The sequence below is a fragment of the Bos grunniens genome, chromosome 11, assembly GCF_055505025.1.
Source record: "Bos grunniens cultivar Pamir isolate PY7600 chromosome 11, Bosgru_T2T1.0, whole genome shotgun sequence".
Lineage (NCBI taxonomy): Eukaryota > Metazoa > Chordata > Mammalia > Artiodactyla > Bovidae > Bos > Bos grunniens.
Window position 1 is genome coordinate 100,658,438 of NC_141175.1, and position 19,604 is coordinate 100,678,041.

Sequence of the window (19,604 nt, forward strand, 5' to 3'; positions counted from 1 at the left end):
GCAGGGCTATTTCTTATTCATTGCAACATCGGTTGTAATAGCAAAAGACTGCAAACAACTTGAGTCAGCAAAAGGTTAAAAGGAAGCCTTTTTTGATGCAGATTTAGAACCAAGTACAGAAGAGCGTGGGCTTCCCTGGTGGCTCAGTGGAAAAGAATCCGCCTGCCAATGCAAGAGACCTGGGGTCAGGATGATCCCCTGGAGGAGGGCATGGCAACCCACCCCAGTATTCTTTCCCGGAGAATCTCATAGACAAATGAGCCTGGTGGGCTATATAGTCGTTAGGATTGAAAAGAGTCAGACATGATTGAAGCAACTTAGCATGCACCCACACACAGAAGAGTGTATGTGCTTAGTATGTGATGGTTAGTTTTCTGTGTCAACTGAAACGGGCCATGGGATGCCCAGATAGCTGGTGTGTCTGTGAGGGTGTTTCTGAAAGAGATTAGCACCTGAATTGGTGAACGGAGTAAAGCAAATAGCCCCCTTTCCAGTGTGGGTGGGCTTCCTCCAATCCCTTGGGGACCTAAATAGAGCAAAAAGGCAGAGGAAGATTGAATTAACTCTGCCTGAAAACTTGATCAAGGACGTCCATCTTCTCCTGCACTTGGCAATTCTGATTCTTAAGCCTTCGGACTGGACAGGAGTCTACACCATTGCTCTCTGGCCTTCTAACTATACCATCTGCTTTCCTGGGTCTACAACTTATAGAGGGCAGCTCCCAGGACTTCTCAAGCCTCCATAATGGCATGAGCTAATCCATACCTTGTTATAAGAATCTTCCTGGCTGGGGGAAAGGGATAGTTAGAGAGCTTGAGATGGATGTGTACACACTGCTATATTTAAAATTGATAACCAACAAGGACCTACTGTACTGCACAGGGAACTCTGCTCAGTGTTACGTGGCAGACTGGATGGGAGGGGAGTTTGGGGGAGAATGGATACATGTATATGTATGGCTAAATCCCTTGGCTGTTCACTTGAAACTATCACAAAATAGTTAGTCAGCTATTAGTTGGTCAGTCAAGTCGTGTCCAACTCTTTTGTGACTCCATGGACTGTACGCCACCAAACTCCATGGGTTTTCCTAGGCAAAGATGCTGGAGTGGGTTGCCATTTCCTTCTCCAGGGGATCTTCCCAACCCAGAGAAGGAACCCACATCTCCTGCATTGTCAGGAGGATTCCTTACCACTGAGCTACCAGGGAAGCCCATTAATCACCTATATTCAAATATAAAATAAAAAGTTAAAAAAAAAAGACTCTTCCTAGATAGATATAGACAGACAGGTATATAACCAACAGGAGACTGAAACAGCTATATCAATACCTATATATTAATACATCTACATACATATCAATCCCCCATTGGTTCTCCAAAGAGAGAACAGATCCAGTGAGAAAGAGGTGGAAGAGACTAGTAACAGTCACCTATTGATGAGAAAGACTTGGCTGAATAACCTTTTTAAAGCCTTTTAAATTGTGTGCTATTTATTCAAAAGCACATGAACTGTGTGTTTTTATTCGTCATCCCTCAAGTCCAGCAGCCCGTGAACTCTAGAGTGAGGCTGTGTCGTGAACCCCAGGCGTGCATTAACTGATGTGACTTCAGGCAAATCACATCTCTGTGCTTCCATTTCTTAATCTGCAAAGTAAGATGATAATAAGGACTCCCTCATACACAGGGCACTCAGAACCGGGGGTCCCACATTAAGGAAGTACTCTAATGGTTATTTGCCATGATTATTACTTACCCACTATAAGCGTCAAACCGTTGCTGAACGTGTACTTGACCCTGATTTTAACAGCTGACCACTGAGGTCAGAGTGAAATCCTGTACCCCCTATAAAGCCTTCCATACTTGTGGCAAGCCCATGGGACTTGCACTTACTAAAGCCGCCATCTCCATTCTCCTGGTTCTACCCCTGGTTGGAATGCATCCGCTTCACATCCATTAAGAGCTTTAAAGTTGTACTCAGTAGAAACAGAAACCAACCCACACTAAACTAAACAAAGAAAACAGTCAATGCGCCCCAGGAAAAAAGCTCCGCTTTTGAATCTTCCTTAATTCCTCTTGGGGGATATTCATTTCCCTGGAGAGTTGGGTTAAAATGTTCCTAGCTTGCTTCCGCTGATTCATTCAAAAAATGTTTATGCCCCACCTCAAAGGGTGTCAGACCCCAAACCAGGACCTGGAAAGAAAGGAACACATAAAACCAGGCTCTGCCTTTGAAAAGTTCTGACTGGGGATCAGAGCAGAGCAAGTGGATGGTGACCATGCAATGTGAGAAGACTAGCATGCAACCCCATACACAAATAAGCAAGCAATAAAATAAATCCATCTTCAATGTCCCTGTGCTACTGAATCTAAGAACAAAGAAATATGTTGAAGTTTAGAACTATTTTGACAACATCATCAAAATTTCAGCACGCAGCTCTCTGAAAACTAGACACTTTATAAGGTGAGGCTATATATAAACTTCATATTAATAACAACAGTAATAATACCATTCGGTATTTTTACTTTTTTTTCTATTTAAAGAACATTCCTAAAAAAAAAAAAAAAAAAAAGAACATTCCTCTAGCCTTTCCCTTTATGTCCCCAGTTCAATCATGTGGTGGGGTGGACAGCCAGTCCTTATCTCTAAATTTAATAGATAAAAAGGAGATAAAAGATTGAGTTTGCTCTGGGTTGTTCAAATGGTAAAAAGTCAGCAAAAGCATTCAACTCCCCCACACAGTCAGTGAGCTTACTAAGAGATATCAAATGAGGTCAAAGACCACAGAAATTAGGTTGGCAAAAGCTACTCTGAGTGAGGATTGCTTTGATGATGACTAACCAAAAAAAGATACGAAGCTGTAACCAAAAAAAGATACGAAGCTGAACCCAAAGGGGCAGCATAGGAAGCCAGAGGTTTCACAAAAAGTTGTCCTTAAAGCAAATTAAGACAACAGAAGACTCCTTTCCAGTTATCAGATTAGAATACTTCAAAAAAAAAAAAAAAAGGTGAAAACCCCAATGCTGGTGAAAGTGTGAGAAAAAAGTGTTCATACAGTGCTGGAGGGAGTGTACATGACTAGCACTTTCCTAGATTAATTGAGTAACAGAATGGAGAGCTTTAAATATGCTGATACCCTGGACCTCTGGGAATTATTCCAAGGAAAGAATAAGGAAGAGATGCATAGGATCCCCTACGAGCATGTTAGTCTGGAGGATGTTCATAATAGAAAAGAAAAAAACTCAAATACACCAACATGATTTAATAACTCATCTATGTCATGTGACTAAAAAGCTTTTGTAGGAAGAAGTTCATTAGCAGGACAAGACCCTCACAACATACCGCTGAAAGGCAAGAGCAGGTGATAAAACAGCATGGACAGTCCAAGCATGGTTTTTCCAAAATGTAAATGTGTTTTGAGAAAACCACACCCACCCAAACACTAACAGTATTTATCTCACAATGTTAGGTTTTTATGTTCTACCTTTTTAATTCATCTCTATATATTCTTTTTCAATTGTCCTTTTGACCATGAGCATGTGTTGTCTGTATATGTTTTTAAAGATGAGACTTAAGAAGTGGATCTTAGCCACTCCATGATCTTGCCTGAGAGTTTCATTCCTCAGCAACTTCACAGTGCCCCAAAAGGTTTGTGTGTTAAAGAATAAAAACTGAATAATAAAGAATAATAAAAAATAAAAACTGTTGAGTAGAGACAGTCCATAGGCTTCTTTCAAAATTCCTCGCAGCTTGTCAACAGATGAATAGATAAAGAAGATGTGGCATACATATGGGTACACACAGAATAGAATTCTACTTAGCCATTAAAAGAATGAAATAATGCCATTTGTGGCCAAGTGGATGGATCTAGAGATCATACTAAGTGAAGTCAGAGAAAGACAAATACCATTTGATATCGCTGATGTGGAATATAAAAATTATACAAGTGAACTTCTTCATGGAACAAGAGAGACTCACTTACATAGAAAACAAACTTATGGTTACCAAAGGGAAAAGAGGGGAAGGATGAATTGGGAATCTGGGATTAACATATACATACTACTATATATAAAATAACCACCAAGGACCTACTGTATAGCACTGAGAACTCTACTCAATACTCTGTAATGACCTATATGAGAAAAAAAATCTGAAAGAGCAGCTTTATATACAATTGATTCACTTTACTGTAAACCTGAAATTAACACAGCATTGTCAATCAGCTATACACTAATAAAAATTTTTTTAAATAAAAAAATAAAATGTACTAATATCTAAGTTAACATTTAGGTTTAAAAAATGTGAAAAGTATTAAAAGTATAATAATATAAAGTAAATTAGAAAAAATATTGAAGAAACTCTAAAAAAGTACATTTTCAAATAAAGAAAATTCATCACTGCGATCAGGAAGATCAAATGATCAAAATCAAATCAGAAATGTCAAGAAATGTCCCCAGTCCTTCCAAACAGCACATCTCCTCTTTCCCCAGCAACCCGCCCACCTCCAGTGGAACACAGACTTCCCCCGCCCCCAGCACACACAGGGTGGCCCCCAGGCACCTGTAGGTGGACACAGTGATTCACCAGACCACCAGTCACTCACTGCACCTTGTCAGCTGTCCTTTCCACCGTCTAGCCCTTCATATGCTCACAGCCACCGTGTAAAGTCACATTTGGCAAAAGAGCAAGAGGGAGATTTAAATTGAATTGAAAGGTTAACCTCATTTTGTTTTCTTCTTTCCTTAAACTTCTCGAATTCTGACTGACCCAACAACACTATTAGAGAGTATATGGAGGTCAAGGGTGTCCAATAAGGCTTCCCTGATAGCTCAGTTGGTAAAGAATCGACCTGCAATGCAGAAGACCCCAGTTCAATTCCTGGGTTGGGAAGATCCCCTGGAGAAGGGATACGCTACCCACTCCAGTATTCTTGGGCTTCCCTTGCGGCTCACCTGGTAAAGAATCCACCTATAATGCAGGAGACCTGGGTTCAATCCCTGGGTTGGGAAGATCTGGAGAAGGGAAAGGCTACCCACTCCAGTATTCTGGCCTAGAGAATTCCATGGATCCACAGTCCACGGGATCGCAAACAATCGGACATGACTGAGCAACTCTCACTCAATAAGACAATATGGACCATCCCCTGAGAGCCTACAGTCTCCTTACAACTTCAGGTGTAATATTTGCAACGCCTCTGAAAAAGCTTGCTCAATACAGTGCTGTCTGACCAGGACTCCCTGACCTACACAGGCCTCTGCTCTGGAGGTGATGGCCAGTCCTAGTATCTGAGTGATTCCCTGGGCCCAGCAAACGGACTCAGTTTCCAGAGCCCAATAAAAATAAAAACCAATAAATAGCAACAACGACAAAAACCACACGCAAGTTTTCAAGATTCCATTGTAAGTCTTTGTGGAAGGAAGCATGCACAAGTCTTGATGATACAATATATTATAATCTTAAATGCAATCAGTCATGTCATTTTATAGTAATGCAATGCCCTCAGCCAAACAAGGGCTGAGATGATGCCACTCTAGAGTCGTAGAAGCATAAAGGAAAGTCATAAAGTAAGTCTTGATTCTGCCGTCAGCTACAGCATTCTAAAAGGACTTTACAGGGACTTCTCTTGTGGTTGAGTGTTAAGATTTCACCTTCCCATGCAGGAGGCGTGTGTTCCATCCCTGGTCAGGGAGCTAGGATCCTGCATGCTTTCCAGGGGAAAAGCCAAAGCATTAAACAGAATCAATATTGTAACAAATTTAAAGAACAATTTTTTTTTAAAAAAAGGACATTACAATATCCTTCACTTAAACCTCATGATGTATATGACTGTGTGTGTTAGTCACTTAGTTATGTTCGACTCTTTGCAACCCCATGGACTGTAGCCCACCAGGCTCCTCTGTCCATGGAATTCCCCAGGCAAAAATACTGGAGTGGGTTGCCGTTTCCTTCTCCAGGAGATCTTCCCAACCCAGGGATGGAACCCAGGTCTCCTGCATTACAAGCAGACTCTTTACCATCTAAGCCACCAGAGAAGCCTTTGCTGGCTAAGAGGAAGTATATAGTCATATATCTCCCACATATTTCTTAATCTTCCATAGAATAAAACATATGTAATCATAGATGGGGCTTCCCAGGCGGCTCAGTGGTAAAGAACCTGCCTGCTAATGCAGGAGATGCAGCCTTGATCCCCAGGTCAGCAAGATTCCCTGGAGAAGGAAATAGGAACCCATTCCTGTATTCTTGCCTGGGAAACCCATGGACAGAGGAGCCTGGCGGGCTACAATCTGCGGGGTTGCAAAGAGTCGGACGCATCTGAGTGACTATAACAACAGCAGCAATCACAGGTGATCTATTAGTAGGGCTCACAGGCACACTCAGGGTTTTAAATATGCCTACAGAGCCACATAACACTAAGAAATCCTTCAAATCTTGTTTTAAAAAACAGCACAATGCTGTCAGTTTTATCAGACTCCATTCCTCCTTCCTAAATACTTCAGCGTATAAGTAAACAAAGGAAAAGGAGGGGGGTAGAAATGCAGAAACAAAAGCTAAAGTGCAAATCCATCATCTTACCCACTCCTTTCCTCGCGACTGGAGGCTGCGGAACCGCTGGCTCCACCAGAGGCGGTAACTCAGGCTCAGCCCGCGGCGTTTCTTTTCCCACCTGTGAAGCCCGCTGAACTGACGGTGGTTATTAAAAACAAGAGTGCATCTCGAAAATCAGCCCTGAATGGGGTTGCTGATGGCGGTTTTCTTTTTCTAGAGAGCTCCAGGGCTGCTCAGCACACAGGAAGGCGAGGCCTCACAGCTTGTCAGAAGACCCAGCTGTGCAGAGGCCGGGCGAAAGGAGAAAGTGGGCTCCAGTGACGCCTGTTAGGGCTTTAATCCTCAGCTGTGACACATGGAGGGAGCTATGAACAGGAAACTCAGAGCTGGGCCCCCAGCCAGAAACATTCAGAAAACGTGCCAAGCCCTTTCGAAATACCACACTCTCCACTGAACACTCACTGCTAACAGTTCACAGGCTGTCTCTCTTCTCAAGTGACGGAGCCATAGACCCGGGCCATCCAGTCTGTCAGAGTTCCCGTCATCAGAGTCTGAACCAGTCAAAGCCAGGCCTGGATCTCCCACCTCCTCCCTCTTCTCCTCCAGATCCTCCTCCTAACGACATCCACAGATGTGAGCTCCCAGCGATACCGAAGGACCCTTCCTTCAAGCTTGTGTATGTTTCAGATGGAGGATCTCTTCCTAATGCACCCACTGCCTCTGCCACATGCCCTGGGGACCCTGCAGGGATCTCTTGAAGCATCCAGGAGGGGAGGAGACCCACTGGTCATCCCTGGACTCAGGGGGATTAGGGGAGATGGGGTCCCAGCCCGAGCCTCTGGCTCCCACTTGGAGCCGCTTGATCCCATCCATGAGAGAGAGGGCTGCCGAACCCCTCCTCTGACTATCTCTCAGGGGCTCCCCTGCACCCCACACCTGGATTCATGTTCTCAACACAACCCAGGTCCCACCTATCAGAGCCCTACTCATAGTCTGAAACACAAGGGCCAAACTGGCCAAAGCTTATATTCTGGTACCCAAGGCCCACCCCCAGCAGGCTCTGCACACCTCTCCACCTTGTCCCCACTGCCCTTCAAAAGAATTCTCTGTGCCCACTCAGATGGGCCACCACTGACTCCAGAAGACAATGTTCAGGGACTTCCCTGGTGGTCCAATGGTCAAATACTTTGCCTCCCAATGCAGGAGTGTGGGTTTGATCCCTGGTTAGGGAACTAAGACCCCACATGCCTTGCGGCCAAAAAACCAACACATAAACAACAGAAGCAATATTGTAACAAATTTAATAAAGACTGTAAAAATGGTCCACATTAAAAAAAAAAATCTCTTAAAAAAAGGCAACATTCAAATGGCATGGGTTCTGCAGCTACCCTCCTGACCCGACTCCCCTTCTCCTCTTGAATGTGATGCCCTTTCAGACACAACACTCCCCCCTCCTCCTTGACCCCCTCTCCCCACATTTCCGGTCTTCACCAAGGTTCATGTAGGAGTACCCCCTTCCACATCTTGGGTGATGCCCGATGCTCTAAACCCATGGTTCCACTCCCTAAAAATAACAGAGACACCAAGAGTGGGCACTTACCATGCATCAGGTGCATTTCTAGGAACTTTTGATTCTTTCAGCCCATTTTACAGATCAGGCAACTGAGGCACAGAAAAGGCAAACGCTTTCCCTGAGATCCCTCAGCCAGGTAGGGTGGAGCCTGGGTGGAGTCCAATCTGGCCTCACTCTTTCTTTCCAGGCACCTGTGCTGTTTATTTGGGAACAGGGAGTATGTACTCAGAGAGGGTGCAATTTCCTCACCCTTCTCGATAGCCGTTCCAGAAGGGCTTCCCAGAATACTTTCCCAGGCTAGGTAATTACAAGTAGCTGTGATTAATTGGTAGTTTAATGAGCTTTAATTGAGAGACCAAATGGTCCACCTGAACTTCAGTGGACTGGGCTTTCAACATTAGGAAATAAACAGAATAGTCTTGAGGTTAAGGCAACATGCTTGTAGTCCAGGGGTCCCTAACCTCTGGGATCTACTGCCTGATGATCTGAGGTGGAGCTGATGTAAGAATAACAGAAATAGAGTGCACAAAAAGTGTAACATGCTTGAACCTTCCTAAACCATCCCCTACAACCCACAGTTGGTGGAAAAATTGTCTTCCACAAAAGCAGTTCCTACCCTGGTGCCAGAAAGGTTGGGGACCACTCCTGCAGAAGTTTCACTGACATTTTTAACCTATCTTAATGGGTGCATCCAGGCCCTGGACATCTGGTGCATGAACGGACTGCTAAAGACATAACCTCACTCAAAGAGCTGAGATGCCCTGATGAGAAGAGCCGACTCATTGGAAACGACCCTAAGGCTGGGAAAGATTGAGGGCAGGAGGAGAAGCGGACAACAGGGGACGAGATGGTTGGATAGCACCATTGACTCAATGAACATGAATCTGAGCAAACTCTGAGAGACAGTGGAGGAAAGGCAACTGTGGGGTGGCATAGAGTCAGGCACAACTAAACGACTGAACAGCAACAACCCTCAAAGGTCTAGGGTGAGGAGGGGCAGGGAGAAGTCCCCACCCTTCCTCCAACGTGGAGTAGCTGAGGTTTCGGGGACCTGATCCACCCCCAGCTCCAGAGGCAGCCCTACTGATCTGAGTCATTAGATCTTCAGAAATACTCTAGTACCTTCTAGGCTGCTGGCCAGGTCCTATAAATGCTGGAGGTGAATGACATTTCACTGAAGAGATGTTTCTGGCTCCCACTAGGGGCAAGACCCTCCCTATGCTCTTTGGTAGAACAACAGCAACAAAATCAGGAAGACCCAGCTTTTGTCCCTAAGAAACTTACTACCCGGCTGATGGGGAGGCCGTGGATGAGACACTAACAGGCTTAACCCACTGTAGGTATTGATATTTGCCTCCCAAAACAGGAGTTTGTTTTCCCAATTTTTCCCTAATCAGTTCATCTTTATTCAACACTTAGTGGAGAGGAAAGATTTTTGTTTCCAGGACGTTTCTGATCCTCTTTTCCACTCCAGACAACATCTCCCTTCCTCCTGCTCACTTCTCAGCAAGGAGACACACACACACACACATGCACACACACATACACACTCCCGACTGGGTTTTGTAAGTTGCTTAGTCCCCACCGCCCCACAGAGTTCAGGGGGAAAAATGAGTCATACCGGGCAATAACAATCCAATACCAGAAGTTTACGGAAAATCCCCAAACTCCAGGATCCTTTATAAAGGCTGGAGCTCAGAACTCACTGAGCAAAACCTGGAGCATTTACCATGAAAACTCTCGAAGACATCACTAGGATACAATTTTATCAGCAACATGGCCTTTGCAGAACTCTGGAGCGCCGTATTTCTACTTCATAGGTCAGAAATAACTCATATCTTCCCCCCGAATACTTCTATGGAAAAGTTTACACGTTCAGAATGAATCTGCATTTAAGAATACCTGGAATGTAGCTATAATCCATGTGCTTCACGTGTTTCCTTAATCCATGTGTCGTCCACATGTTCCCTACACATCAAAATTGATGAGAATGGAGAATGCAGAAAAGCATGGGAATGTGCATGTGCACGCATACACACGTGTGTGTGCCTGTGCAAGCATGTCCAGACCTGGAATCTGATCTCACCTCTCCTGCCATGTACTACGGGTCCTTAAGAAAGGATGGGAACCCTGTTTTACTAGGTTCAGCAATTTTGTAGTTAATTTGGTAATTAAACAGACACCTCCCTGGGCCCCAGGAGACCTGGTAAAAGGGCCTGCTTTAACTTCATGGGGGACTTAAGATGGCTCAGATGGTAAAGAATCTCCCCACAGTGCAGGAGACCTACGTTCAGTCCCTGGATAGGGAAGATCCCCTGGAGGAGAAAATGGCAACCCACTCCAGGATTCTTGCCTGGCGAATTCCACAGACAGAGGAGTCTGGCGGGCTACAGTCCATGGGGTCATAACAACTGAGCAACTGACACTTTTAATTTCACAAAGGTGGCTTTGAGGAGTCAATTTCACTTCCCTGGACTTCAGTTTCTACCTCTGGGAAAAAATACAGCGTAATCTAAATCCATGCTACACAAAGTGTGGCCACCAGCCAGGGCGGGCATAGTCAGGAAATATGCTAGAAATGCAGATTCGCAGGCCCTGCCTCAGAACAACTGACTCAGAATTAGCATTTTAATAAGATTCCCACGTGATTTGTGGGTACACGGTAAAGTTTGAGCAGCACCGGTCCAAACGTTCTCTGAAGTGCCTTCCAGAGCCACATTTTGTTAGTCTAACCTCTGTCCCTTTCAGCTAGAGCATCAACATGCCATGGCCAACGGCTGCCCATGACCTTTGTGGTCAGGCCCTGGGAGGATCTGGTCAGAAGCCTGCAGGCTGACTTCACTCCCATTCCAGGCAATGACACACAAAAAGTCAGATCATCTCCATGACTGTCCCAGACCGCTAAGTCACACTCTGTCTTCCAGCTGCCTACCAAGCCTCTTAGGAAAAGGCCACCCCTTAGTACTTCCTACCTCCAGACAGCTCCCACAGCCATCATTGGGTCTCAGGGGTTGTGCAAGCAAAGATTAGTGAACAGGAAAAATGCCAGATGGATTATTACCATGACTGCCTTCAGCACTTAATGGAGCCATGATCACTAAGACGAAGAATGAGCCAAGCCTCAGGAAGCTCACCAAATCTCCTGTTTGATGGGGCTATGATGAGGCGATTAGGCAAAGTGTGAATGTGTATATTAGTCACTCAATCTTGTCCAACTTTTTGAGAGCCCATGAACTGTAGCCCACCAGGCTCCTCTGTTCATGGGTTTCTCCAGGCAAGAATACTGAAATGGGTTGCCATTTCCTGGTCCAGGGGATCTTCCCCATCCAGGGATCCAACCTGGGTCTCCTGCATTGCAAGCAGATTCTTTATGTCTGAGCTACCAGGGAAGCTCCATTAAGCAGAATACTGCAAATTTAATGAAGCAGGACTTCATGAAAGCATTTCAAATCTCTTTCTTTTGAGCAAGATGAAGAATGCAGTTAGCAGAGTTGAATTCGTTCCTCAACACCCACACTTCATGACACATGGGTTAATTTGAAGAGGGGTCACCAATGGAAAACCTCGGGCACTGCATTTGGTTCTTCCCATGAAAGCGGCTGCCAGGCTGGGTGTGGTCACCCTCCAGCTGTAATAAGTCAAGAGAGGAGACAGGGTGGATGGAAGGAATACATTTCCTCCACACACCCACAAAAAGAAAATTCAAGATTAAAAAGCAAAGCTGAAATCTGAAATCAAAAAAGAAGAAAAAAAAATTACCAAGTGAGCATTAGCCAAAAGAACCAGAGAGTATGGAAGTGGATGTTGATAACATTCCTGGGGGTCATGAATGCAGCCAAGAGAGGGCTACAGGGACCTCCCCAGTGATTCAGTGGTTAAGAACCTGCCTTGCAATGCAGGGGACATGGGTTTGATTCCTGGTCAGGGAACTAAGAACCCACAGACTACCAGCAACTAAACCTGCAAGTTGTAACTTTGGAAGCCCATGTGCTTTAGAGCCCACGTGCCACACCTGCTGAGCCCATGTACCACAACTAGAGAGTCTGTGCTCTACAACGAACATCTCACACGCCACAACTAAGACCCAATGCATCCAAATAAATAAATATTAGAACAAAATTAGAGAGAGAGGGAGCCACAAACCTGAGCCAGAGGTTGGGAAGGGAACTGGGAGCTGCAGAGCAAGTTCTTACAACATAAAGGCACTCTCACCACATGATGGGAGATGCAGACTTAAAATCTGAATTCACAGAGTGAGTGAATCAGGACCCCGAAGACCCCATGAAGATGGAACCAGAGGCCAAATCTAACAATATAAAATGTTATAGAGACAAATCTAAAGTCCTGTTCTTACTTCCCAAACCTAATTTCGTAAGTACAGGACAAGACACACAAAAAGCAAAATCATGGGTGGCAGACAAAACCAGACAGATGTCGGGTTCCTGGTCGACTGAGCCCTTAGTTCAGTGGACCCTTTATTTTTTTAAGTTCAGTTAACCCTTGGTTGACTGAACCCTTAGAACATCTTTGAACCCTTCATGTGATGGGAGAAACAAGCTCAGCTGCCCTGGTGGAAGCTAAACTTCTAATACAAGGGAGGGTGGTCACTCTTTGTGCCCCAGACCCTAACACAGAGACGGAACTAAGACAATGGAACAGAACTTTCTGGAGGCCCGTCTAAGACCCAATGCAACGTACCATCTACTTTGTAACAACAGAACTCTCCACAATGAAATGAGTCAATCCACAGAGGGTGTGCTGCCCCATCCCGGAAGTGCTCAAGCAGAGGCACCTGCGTGGTCAGGAGCATCTCACAGGAGCCACTCTGCCACCGCTACTTGGCCGTCTGATTTTACATTCAGCTTGTGGGTTGTTCCCTGTGGTTTTGTTTTGCTCTCGTGGCAAATCAGCGTGCTGAGCCGGGCATTTTCTCATCATTCACATGTTGAAATAGGAAACCAGGGCCAGCAGGGACAAATCCCAAACTAGAATTCAGATCTGGAGACCTTAAAACCTTTCCTGGTTACTCTCTCCCAATGCCTGGTTATAATTTCTGTGCTTTTTTGGACGCAGTTTTCAGTTCTTCCAGTGAATGAGGAAGTCACTGCTTTTAACAAGGTAAGGTGAAATATTTACCATGTGTCAAGTTCTAAATATGAGTCACAGCCCAGCAAATGTGCCCAACTAATCGTACCATTAAATTTTACGAGAAAACACTGTCTTCGGTTGTTCTTTGACACAAGTTAACTAGTGTCATAAGTGTGTAGGAAGGTTCAGTCATTCCAATTAGTACAGATTTTTAAAACATTTTGTTATTAAAAAAATATAACCATGATACAGAAAATAATAAGGAAAAAAGCGAAGACTCAACATTCCTCCTGATCTTGCTTCCAAATTCTCATCACTGTTAGTTAGCATTTTGGAATATTCCCATCTACTCCTTTTTTCTTCTAGGCACATATATCTTTGTAATCTCTTTTAATATTATATCACAAGTGGTTTTATGTTATCACCTGACTTTCATAACTATCGTTTTTAGTGCCACATACTGCATGTCACCTCTTATTCTGACACTTTGCCCCTTTTCCACAATCTTGATGGTGTCTATGGTTTTCACTTTACATTCAAGAAGAAAGAAGATTTTATCCACACATTTTGTTTTAAAAGTCTGGATGAGGGGGTGAGGGGGGAGGGATAAATTAAGAATTTGGGATTAACATATACACAGTCATATATAAAATAGATCATCAAAAGGACCTGCTGCTGCTTCTGCTGCCAAGTCGCTTCAGTCATGTCCGACTCTGTGCGACCCCATAGACGGAAGCCCACCAGGCTCCCCCATCCCTGGGATTCTCCAGGCAAGAACACTGGAGTGGGTTGCCATTTCCTTCTCCAATGCATGAAAGTGTAAAGTTAAAGTGAAGTTGCTCAGTCATGTCCGACTCTTGGCGACCGCATGGACTGCAGCCCACCAGGCTCCTCTGTCCATGGGATTTTCCAGGCAAGAGTACTGGAGTAGGGTGCCATTGCCTTCTCCGTCAAAAGGACCTACTATATAGCAAAGGGAGCTCTACTCAATATTTTGTGATAACGTATAAGGGAAAAGACTGTGAAAAGGAATATATATGTATATATGTATAAATGCATCATTTTGTGGTACACTTGAAATTAACACATTATAAATAAATTATACTTCAGTAAAAAAATCATTTAAAAAATAGATAAACAAGGACCTACTGTATAATAACATGGAACTTGACTCAATATCTTGTAATAATCTATAAGGGAAAATATTCTGAAAAAGAGTATATATATACACATGTATATATGTATACACACACACATACATACATACACGTATTAACTGAATCACTTTGCTATACATTTGAAACTAACACAACATTGTAAATTAACTATACTTCAATAAAAAGAGAGGAAATTAAAAAATAAAAGTCCAAGTAGCATCTCCATGGCACTCACAGTGGTTATTTGGAAAGGAAAGAATTGTAATAATACAGGCTCGATTTCATATTTATGTTTTTCTGGTGTGCTATAGATATTTTACTAAAAGTCTGCATATTTCCTTGTAGAAACTTTAAAAATCTGTCGACTATGACGTTACAGACTCAGTGACTACCAATGGAACACTTACGCACCCCTAACCCTTCTGTAGCTGCCACTGAAAATGTCCACAAGCACCACGGCACACAGTGCAAGGAAAACAACAGAACACGCGGACTGCTTTAAATATAACAGCCATCGTCATCAAATGCACTAGGAGGTGTGCGCGCGTGTGTGAGGCCAGAAAGCATCATTTCCCGAGCTTGCTTGCCTGTGCCTGTCAGTCGTGTCCGACTCTTGGCAACCCCATGGACTGTAGCCTGCCAGGCTCCTCTGTCCATGGAATTCACCAGGCAAGAATCCTAGAGTGGGTTGCTATTTCCTACCCCAAGGGATCTTCCCAACTCAGGGATAGAACCCAGGTCTCCTGCATTGCAGGCAGATCCTTCACCACTGCACCACTAGGGAAGCCCTTTCCATGCTTATTAGACCTATATCCTCCTAGATAAAGATTTCAGGAGCAAAAAAACATTAATTTTCCAGCTTACTGCAAATATGGTTTCAATTATAGAAATCATAAAACGGTCTAAACATAGCTATAAGCTAACAAAAAGCTTGCGAGTCTACTCAGTTTTTAACTCAGTACCGAATCCTGTTCTTCTAGAAGCAGTGCTCCTTAGAAGTCAGTTCATAATTATCTTTTTTTTCTTTTTTCTTGTCTAATTTTTTATTTTATGAAAGTATGATAACATTTACAGGAGACTTAGAAAATACAGAACAAGGTTATATATTGTTTCACTACATCAATTCATAATTACTATTGTACAGCAGAAATTAACACATTGTAAAGCAATTATCCTCCAATTTAAAGAAAGAAAAGCAAAAAAAAAATACTTTAAACAATGTAAATGACATGTGAACAGCTGTAAACACAATATAAATATAAATAGCTATGTAAATAGTTTCCAGGATATAGCAAATTCAAATTTTCTTTTTTGGGAAAAACAAAGTCGGTCAATCTCCTAACTATCCCCAGCCCCCTCACTGTTGAGGAATCCTTGCTATTAATAATCATGTTCTCGAAAGCGATGCTTCCTTTTCAGTTTTTCTTTCGGACACCCTTGCATCAGCTTCTCTAAAAAATCCGAGTGCTTATTGTCTAAGGGGTGGTTCTGCACAGCTATTCTTACCATATTCTCCACTTTGTATCACCAAGAGAGGAGAGGAAAGGCCGTTACTGGAGAGAAGAATCTGGGGTCTGAGTCTGACACCAATGGCCATGTGCTGTCCACAGGGCTCCTTTCCCCACAACCACTGCCCTGTGTTAAGGCAAGTACGGGGTGAAATGACCCGTAAGAGGTTCTGAGAAATTCAGAGACTATGATTCATTTACTTCTCAGTCTATGCTTAGGATGTGAGCTCACTGCTGAGGCTCAGCTCTCCCTTTGACCAGCTGTGGCCCTGAGCAAGTTTTCTAACCTGTCTGTTTCTTGGTTTTACATCTATAAAACAGCAACGATATTTGTATGTTCTTCATTGCACTATGGAGCATTTAGAGTGAAGTCATGTACACACTGCTATATTTAGGACAGATAGCCAACAAGGACCTACTGTATAACACGTACATGGAACTCTGCTCAATATTATGCACCAGTCTGGATGGGAGGGGGATTTAGGGGAGGATCAGTTCATTCGCTCAGTCATGTCTGACTCTTTGCGACCCCATGGACTGCAGCACACCAGGCTTCCCTGTCTGTCACCAATCCCCAGGCCTGCTCAAACTCACGTCCATCGAGTCAGTGATGCCATCCAACCATCTCATCCTCTGTCGTCCCCTTCTCCTCCCACCCTCAATCTTTCCCAGCATCAGGGCCTTTCCCAAGGAGTCAGCTCTTCGCATCAGGCGGCCATAGTATTGGAGTTTCAGTTTAAGCATCAGTCCTTCCAATGAATACTCAGGACTGATTTCCTTTAGGGTGGACTGGTTTGATATCCTTGCTGTCCAAGGAAATCTCAAGAGTCTTCTCCAATACCACAGTTCAAAAGGATCAATCCTTCTTTATTATCAGGCTTCCTTATGGCCCAACTCTCACAACCATACATGACTACTGGAAAAACCATAGCTTTGACTAGACAGACTTTTGTCAGCAAAGTGACATCTCTGCTTTTTAATATGCTATCTAGGTTGGTCATAGCTTTTCTTCCAAGGAGCAAGCATCTTTTAATTTCATGAATGTATAAGTGTGGCTGAGTCCCTTTGCTGTTCACCTGAAACCACCACAACATTGTTAATCGGCTATACCCCAGTACAAAATGTTTTTGGTGTTAAAAATAAAATATCCCAAAGGAGTGAGATAATACATGTAAAGCACTTAGAATAGTAGCTGGTGTATGCAATTATTTAGTTATCTGTAATTTTCTTTGTTCTTTATTTAAAAAACAATGTGCCACAGAAATAAAATGAAAACAAAATTTTCCTTCAGGAGCATCTGACTCAGTGAACCATCTCCATCTACTCTGTAGCCCTTTCTTTCTGTCTCTCTGAGCCCTTCTGTATTCTGCATCCTCATTCTCTTCCTAACTTCTAGCTACCAAGACTCCCAGGAATCACAGCTGCCAAGCCAAGTCAGGCTCTTCGTCCACCTCTTTGCCTCAACCCTCCCCCTCTGGGAGGATCAGTGTGACTGTATGATCAGCTGAGCTCTGCCCTAGCTTGATCAAGTTTACCCACCCACAGAGTACTTCCCCTGCGGTTGTTCAGCACTTCCCTATCGCAAACTTTTATCAAATACTGAATTGGCCTAAGAATACAGATTTAAAAACTCCACTTTCAGGAACCCTACAGTCAAAGACAGTAGGATGTGGGCCAGAGGGCTGTCCTGAGGATGTTCAGTTCAGTCGCTCAATCGTGTCTGACTCTTTGCAACCCCATGAACTGCAGCATGCCAGGCCTCCCTGTCCATCACCAACTCCTGGAGTTTACTCAAACTCACGTCCATTGAGTCAGTGACGCCATCCAACCATCTCATCCTTTGTCGTCCCCTTCTCCTCCTGCCCTCAATCTTTCCCAGCATCAGGGTCTTTTCAAATGAGTCAGTTCTTCGCATCAGGTGGCCAAAGTATTGGAGTTTCAGCTTCAGTATCAGTCCTTCCAATGAATATTCAGGACTTACTTCCTTTCGGATGGACTGGTTGGACCTTCTTGCAGTCCAAGGGACTCTCAAGAGTCTTCTCCAACACCACAGTTCCAAAACATTAATTCTTCAACATTCAGCTTTCTTTATGGTCCAACTCTCACATTTATACATGACTACTGGAAAAACCATAGCCTTGACTAGATGGACCTTTGTTGACAAAATAATGTCTCTGCTTTTTAATATGCTGTCTAGGTTGGTTATAACTTTCCTTCCAAGGAGTAAACGTCTTTTAATTTCATGGCTGCAGTCACCATCTGCAGTGATCTTGGAGCCCAGAAAAATAAAGTCAACCACTGTTTCCACTGTTACCCCATCTATCTGCCATGAAGTGATGGGACCAGATGCTGTGATCTTAGTTTTCTGAATGTTGAACTTTAAGCCAACTTTTTCACTCTCCTCTTTCACTTTCATCAAGAGGCTCTTTTGTTCTTCTTCACCTTCTGCCATAAGGATGGTGTCATCTGCATATCCAATGTGAGTGGGGGTGGGGGGCAATCAGCACAAAATCAACTTGGCTATCTGAGCACCCCTTCCAGCTCCCCCACAGGCTCACTCCACACCCACATGTCCCCCTAACTCTCACCACAAGGCACAATTATTAACACTCCCTCAGCCCATCCATACAGGCATCATAATTCTTTTACTGTCATTGTTTCTTCACATTTGATTCTTTAAATAACCAGTGAATATTGACTTGCTGTAAGTCTCTTCAGTCATATCTGGCTCTTTTGCGACCCCATGGACTGTAGCCCACCAGGCTCCTCTGTCCATGGGATTTTGCAGACAAGAACACTGGAGTGGGTTGCCATTTCCTTCTCCAGGGGATCTTCCCAACCCAGGGATCGAACCTGGGTCTCATTATGTCTCCTGCATTGGCAAGCGGGTTCTTTACCACTAGTACCACCTGGGAAGCCCAAATATTGGCTTAATTTTACCTTAAAAATCTTTCTTCTAGAGAGGTGGGAAGAAAAGAGACTATCTGTTCAGTCATCATTAACATTTTATACGACAGAAGGTTGATGCTATATATATATATATATATATATAAAATCATATATAAATTATATGCACATATAAAGTCAGACACAACTGAAGTGACTTAGCACACATACAAATATTGATGTATTGAATGGCTTATATGAAAAGCCGATGACCAGAGATTCCCACCAAATTGACTTAGGACCCCTTCTGCCAATAGACTGAGGACAAAGATTTCAACCACACAGGATGAAGAATAAGATGAAAAGCATAGCATCTCACACAAAAAGGTAGAACTCACAAAGGATTAAAACTTTCTAAAAGTACGAACTCATGAAAGATAACCCTAGAGGCAAAGAGCAGAGAAAACTGGTTGTCTCAGTCTTGTCTCTAGGTGATGGCTGACAAAGAATTGGCATCTCCCATGAAAACATGTGCCCTCTGACACAGCTTTGTAGTGAGTTAGAGCCTGATTTTACACACTTTTATATGCTTTGAAAAGGCATAAGGCAATTTTAGCAGTTCTAAGTCCCCTGGCTGAGGAAATTAAATAGTCTCTGGAGGAAGACACTAGAAACAAGCCTCAAAAAACTTTCACTGATAGATGTCAAACAAACATGACTTCACAACCAAAAATCTAAACATAAAAGTACATAAGCTTTTAAGCATTGACAGAAGAAAAAGAAGAACCAGGCTGACAAAAGGAGAGAAAAACCTTAAACTATTGAATGATCAGACATGGAATATAAAAC

At 43.5% G+C, this 19,604-nt stretch overlaps 1 protein-coding gene and 1 non-coding gene across 8 annotated transcripts in view; one reads left to right on the forward strand and one right to left on the reverse strand.

The window, feature by feature from the left end:
• Positions 1-19,604, reverse strand: part of IL1R1 (interleukin 1 receptor type 1) — a 195,702-nt gene that overhangs the window by 80,904 nt on the left and 95,194 nt on the right. For 2 of the 7 annotated variants that reach the window (XM_086327821.1, XM_086327816.1), the window contains exon 1: positions 8,144-8,387. The exons of 1 other annotated variant lie outside the window; for it this stretch is intronic. The gene's annotated coding sequence lies outside the window, so the exon portion shown is untranslated. Of the gene's footprint in view, positions 1-6,570; positions 7,088-8,143; positions 8,388-19,604 lie in introns of those variants that run through there. 4 more of the 7 variants (XM_086327830.1, XM_086327822.1, XM_086327824.1 and 1 more) reach the window with 3 other exon arrangements.
• Positions 5,208-5,292, forward strand: LOC147363684 (small nucleolar RNA SNORD86). The gene has a single exon (XR_015137511.1). It is a non-coding gene; the product is annotated as a small nucleolar RNA SNORD86 (small nucleolar RNA).